Raw genomic sequence first — 6004 nt, 5'->3', positions numbered from 1 at the left:
ATCCATCTCTTAAAGCCTTCTGTGCCATTAACCACCCAGCAAAGTGCCCTCCACAAGCGGAGTCATGGCACTCTTCCAAAATAAAGGAAACCTCGTCAGGCATCACACATCGGTGATAGATATCGTCAACACTCTGTCGATATAATGTGCCTGCGATCCAGGAAAATTTCAATGCTTGTTATTTAATTTTCCTCTTCTCTGATTTTGAAGTAGCTTCGGCAGCTTGCTCTTAATCTCATAATCAAATTCTTGCAAAGTGATTAACCACTTTGCTAAACAGTCAGGTGGCTATAACTTATTCAGGAACAATCGAAGCCCTTCCGCCTTCATATAAAAAACCACCCTCTCATAAAGAATGTAGTGCCTAAACTTCTTGGTCGCAAACACCATCACAAGGCACAACTTCTCCATATAGATGTAGTTAATTTCCGATATGCCCAACTTCTGACTGGCATTGATGCATAAAGATTTTAGTATGATAAGCAAAATCAGGTATAGGTTTGTCAAGGTATTGAGGCCCGTACCCACTATTGATTTAAAAAAACCTTCGAGATCCTTAACGTTCTACCAAAATTGTCTAGGAGAGTGAAAGGGCCAAAGATCAAGGAGGTGATACATCTATATCCAACAACGATCTCGTCTACCCACACAAGATTTTGTCCAACAAGAAAAACAACAAGAGGTTACAGAATTTGAGGATGAAGTTTGCAAGACAAAAACTACTATCCTTCGCCCTGTCAATTATAACAGAATGGATTAAGTATATGGGTAATTGGTTGTCAATGTTTCTTACACTTCTGAGGAAGAGGACTATCTTAGTATATCTCCTAAGGACAAGTCCATACTTGTTAAAAAAGATATTCAATTTATCAAACTCTATAGTCTTTTGTTGCACAAGGTAAGGCATTTTGACTCTCAAAATTTTTAGTACATGGAATGTTGGTGTTACTCATTGCAAATAACAATCCATTTTTTTGCTATTGGTTTTAGGGCGTCGATTACTTCTCTTAAACAAGAAATATCTAAAAGTATATCTATTGTTAATTCACTATTATCAATGGAATTGTTTTTGAGATCTGGTTCAAATATAAAAATATTTTTCAAAATGTTTGATTCAACCAAAAACTGCCTTTTCTTTTTCTTTTAGGTCAAAGGGTATGCAATTTTACAAAATGGTTAATGTATACTTCTTTGTTGTATTTATTACTTACTAACATTTCACTTTGTAGAGGACATTTGAGCCTCATATATATTGATATACTCACCAAATAAATTATCTTCATGAACTTTCTTAGTGGTTTCCATGGCCAAGCAAAAATGTGGATTGAATAGAATATTGCTTGCTTTTGTATTAATTAATTATTTTATTTGATTGTCTATTTTAGTAACATGTTCCCATATGCAGTGGTGGTAGGCTAATGGCTACCCTTTCGGACACCACATATGAGGATATTACTAATCCTTAAAAACCATATGGATTTCTCCAACAAGAAGTACCCTTGCAAGGTGATATGCATACTTGTGGATGGAGAGTGATTTCAAATGTTTACATGACAATAGATTCAAAGATACTCAAGATAGATGGGGTGAATGTAAATATTTTTTATATTGTTTGTTCTTTGAGAAACCCTTCTTTGAGTTTTCCAACTTGTTACATTTTTTCTCACAATGCCAAGATTACCCCGATTCATACATGTGGTGGATAAGGGAGCAATGTATTGAGTTGATTTTGGACAGGGAAATCACACTAATCAATCCTCACTTCCCTCCATAAAAATCTTCAACTAAGAGTAAGGACAAGGGCAAGTCTAAGAGTGAGGACAAGGGCAAGTCATCTAGAAAGACTAGTAAGGTGAACTCCAAAAAGAAAGGAATGCCAACACTTTTTCTTATGGAGTCTCATCCATCTTCTCTTTAGCTTGAAGAGAAAAGGACCCCTGTCAAAGTCAAATTCTTTCAATAACCAAAGAAAAAAGCCACTATAAGGAGACTAGAGAGCTTTGCAGAAAGCAACAAAGAAGTTACAATGCCAAAAGAAGATAAATAGATGCAAACAGAAACTAGGAGGAATCTCCATTCTTATTTTGCATCTTTGTATATTTTCACTTTAATTTTGTAATTTTTGATTCAATGAAAATCTTTTTATCTTATGTAAATGTAATAAATATTTTTACATGTATGGCTCAAATCTTACAATTATGGGAGATAAGAAACTCATACAAGAGAAAGAACATTCAACTCTTTTTCCAATGGTTTTACCATTGACTTTGAACTTATATCCGAGGATGTACTATCTAGTAGCTCCAAGGTATCCCTTACATCCTTAAGACTCCAATTGAAAGTGATCTATCTCCTTTTCTTCTTCATGTGTGCTATAACTTACACGTTAAGTTTGTAAGGTATGTAATCTGTATCAAAATCCAAAGGAATCTAAATGTCTAGTTTAAGTTTGTATCTTCTATGATTGAAGCCCAAATCAAGAGTTTGTCATGCAATGTTATAACACAAATACAAGGATTGGGAGTATACAATACACCTCATGGTATTGCTCTTATGGTCATACTCTCTAGATTTCCCAAGCCTTCCTATAATGTTGTTGAGTTCCTCTTTTGCAAAATTTCTACTTAGCCAAAATACCTTTATCCTTTGTAAATTTGCTATTTGGAAGCAAGCCACAAAGATATGCAAGGGTATAAACCATGAGAGGAATATTCTTCTTAAGGTCCTTTGAGTTGTCATGGACTTTTGAATATCTTGGCATACTTTAAATTTAAAATTGTGCATCATTGCCTTATTAAAAATTTCCCAATTTAGAGATGAAAGACTTATCAAAATCGAATCCTTAATATGTCCATATGTACCTTCTCTAGAGGGAACCACATATTGTACATAATACATAAAAATCCTTCTCTCACTAAAAGAACCCACAATCTCATTAACATAGATAATGTCTACAAACGCCTTATGAATTGCATGGAAGGTTCCAGTTAAGCTCTCCATAGGTTGCCATTCAGTATTTGTTGACAAAAAGATATCTACCCCTACTAGCCATTGGGGGGCTATGCGAGGGGGTTAAAATATTCAAGTGTCGCTTATAGGATGATGGGTCCATTGCATAGGCGACTATGTCTTCGTATAAGCAACATTAAAAATTTTGAAAAAGACTTGGCATCGCATAAGTGACGACAAACATCGGCATTGGTTAAGCGAATTTTGAAAGCGACACAAAGAGCGATGTTTACACACCGCTTTGTGTCGCTTAAGCGATGCTACAAATTCATATTAACCATGTGAGATCATTCGACAAGGGATCAGTTTTGCGGGAGATCATTCGACAAGGAACTTCATTCTTAACAAGCTAGGAGCTACACGGGAGATCATTTGACAAGAGAGTTCCTTCTTTTTCCAACTATCCAGACAAGGAGGTCAACATCCACAATTCTCTCTCTCTCTTTCTCGTTTTGTTATTGCCTTGGGATTCCTACTCCCTCAGCCCAATGAGCGACCCGGAGTATTGTGGAAATCCTCACATTAGCTCTAGAACACCTCCTGCAGCTTAGCTCTTGACAATGCAATCATACTAGCCTCTATATAAAATAAATTTTCCTTTTGAAATTCATTTGCCTTTGGAAATTCTCTCAGCAGTGTGAGTTTCCTTTTGATATTCATTCCAAAAATCATATTTTCTAGCATGAAGAGCCTTTCCCATCATTACATATTGCAACAATACCAATCCTTTTTCCTTCAAGGCAAGACATGTGATGAGATTTATAATGATAGGAACTCCTGTAGCATTGATAGAATGTCCAAGAGACACTACTCCACCACTAAGAAGACTTCCTTTGCTAAAACACGTAGTGGGTAACCCATAGATTGTTGTTATGATGTGAATAAAAACTTTATTCTTTGGAGTTTGTTTTCCACTCACAACTGATTGGTTGCATTTACCATTGTCCAATCCACTATTATGGCCTACATACAGTTTTATTTTCCATTGATATCCTAGACTAAAGTGGCCATCTCTGCCTTCATGTCGCAAGCAATGGAATTGTTATGAAAAACTCAACCAAAGTGCAAAGCTTTACGTTTGCTGAAAGCAGCTTGGAGATGTGGACACATCTTGCTTGGAGTTATTTGGTCAATGTTTCTAATTAGATAGATTGAGCTCTCCTCTAACAACATATCTCTAGTCTAACATATATTTTATTTAAATATATAGATACGATAAGTGACCACACCCATAAAGTGAAGTTGGCGATCATCAAGACTTTGTTATGAGGCATTTGACTTTCTGGAGATACATTGTCAAAGGCCATGATAGATTATGTGGAGATGGATGATGCCGGTTTAGAAAATTCCATCAAGATTCTTGGGAGATTCAGTATGCCCATACATCTTGGAGAGGGTACATCCTCCCAACCACATGCATGAGTGGAGACTTTTTCTCATGCACACACTACAGTGCATCGGTAAGCTTCTCGATTGATAAAATAGTAATGTCATCCTTTTCCTACATATAGAATTCTTTTTATATATATAATTTTGATTTCTTTGTTTGCTTAGGACTCCACTCCCAGGTACATCACATCATAAGAGTTAGCACCTTACTCCTGATGTACCCCCTCCTACTCAAGTGACACCTGCTTCACAGGCTAGTGGTCGTCAATCTCGTAGGTATATCTTTTATGGCGATGATAGATTAAATATCAAGTAGTTTTTAAGAAATCACATCTTAATGTATCATATGTTTGTGTTGCATGTAGGCATCAGTGGCGGTAGAGTAGTACACCACCAACCCGATTGATTGGTGAGACACCACTAGTGCCCTCACCAGTACCGATGTGCATGTGTAGTGGCACTTTGGGTGTCACATGCAACATCACACCTGACGGGGGTATCCTTCAGGTCGTCAGATCCAACATCATCTTCAAACATCGAATAAGAGACCTATGCATGTCTTATCTATAGCGAGTTCATGTACCATGGGAGTAAGTATTATTTATTATAAAGAATATGAATTGCATTTTTTATCTAAATTACTAATTGACTTTATTTTGCAATGCAAGGATCAGCTTGAGGATGACAAGAAATATTTCATCAACACATTGGAGACAAAGTTTGGGACAAGATGGAGTCGAAAATGGTTGCTTAAGAAAATGTGCAAACTCATGAGTCATTGAGGTGACAATGCACGGTAAGTAGAGAGAGAGAGAGAGAGAGAGAGAGAGAGAGATGAAACAAAATGAAATGTTATATTTACATCGTCAAAGGCCAAAATGACCTATGAGACCAAAAAGTTACGACCTGATAGCTCTAATACCGATGTCAAGTAGAACAACGATACTAATGGTTTGCTATAGAACAAGTGTGAGATCATACATACCTATGGTTTCTCAATCTACGTCCATGAGGTGGCTGACAAGCATGGGGCCCATACTGCTACCACATACATGATTAAAGCTAGGGTGAGCATAGTGTCATAGAGAGAGAGAGAGAGAGAGAGAGAGCAGAACTGGAGCAGCAAATGGGCAGCATGGGGGGTACTGCGGCTAAGGGTACTACAAGTACTCACTGAGGGTGCTATTGGAACTACTTTCAAGAAATGATAGAAGACTATTGGCTTTGATGATCTACTGCCAGGCCAAGTCGATCCAAGAAACAATGATTGATTCCAGGTACTAAAGGTTGAGGTGTTGATATTGGGGTTGAAATGCGAGAGAGAAGCCTTAGTAGAGGAGGGGAATCAAACCTTGATATGAACTTTCTTTTATTGAACTTGAAGCTAAGATTACCTTGTACACAGCTAGAGAAAGAAAAATGAGTCTGAGGGGAATCGAACCCTGACACTAGTCATATGAGGCTATCACCACGAGACTCCCCACCACCCACCCTTGTAAGTAAAATTTCAAAAGAATAAAAATATGACTTCACAATGAATTATTTTGATATTAAATCTTACCGAACATAGGTTGAGATCCGTGAGTTGACACATAATACTAATAGT

The 6004-nt window shown here is 37.0% G+C and overlaps 1 pseudogene; it reads left to right on the top strand.

Annotated features, from left to right (window-relative positions):
• Positions 1-4314: 4314 nt before the first annotated feature.
• Positions 4315-5008, top strand: LOC148032226 (uncharacterized; annotated as a pseudogene).
• Positions 5009-6004: the final 996 nt, after the last annotated feature.

This window comes from Lygodium microphyllum, chromosome 8 (assembly GCF_053477565.2).
Source record: "Lygodium microphyllum isolate KBCC chromosome 8, Lygodium_microphyllum_v1.1.10, whole genome shotgun sequence".
Taxonomy (NCBI): domain Eukaryota; kingdom Viridiplantae; phylum Streptophyta; class Polypodiopsida; order Schizaeales; family Lygodiaceae; genus Lygodium; species Lygodium microphyllum.
The sequence above is the reverse complement of the archived record's forward strand: the minus strand, read 5'-3'. Positions and strand labels throughout refer to the sequence as shown.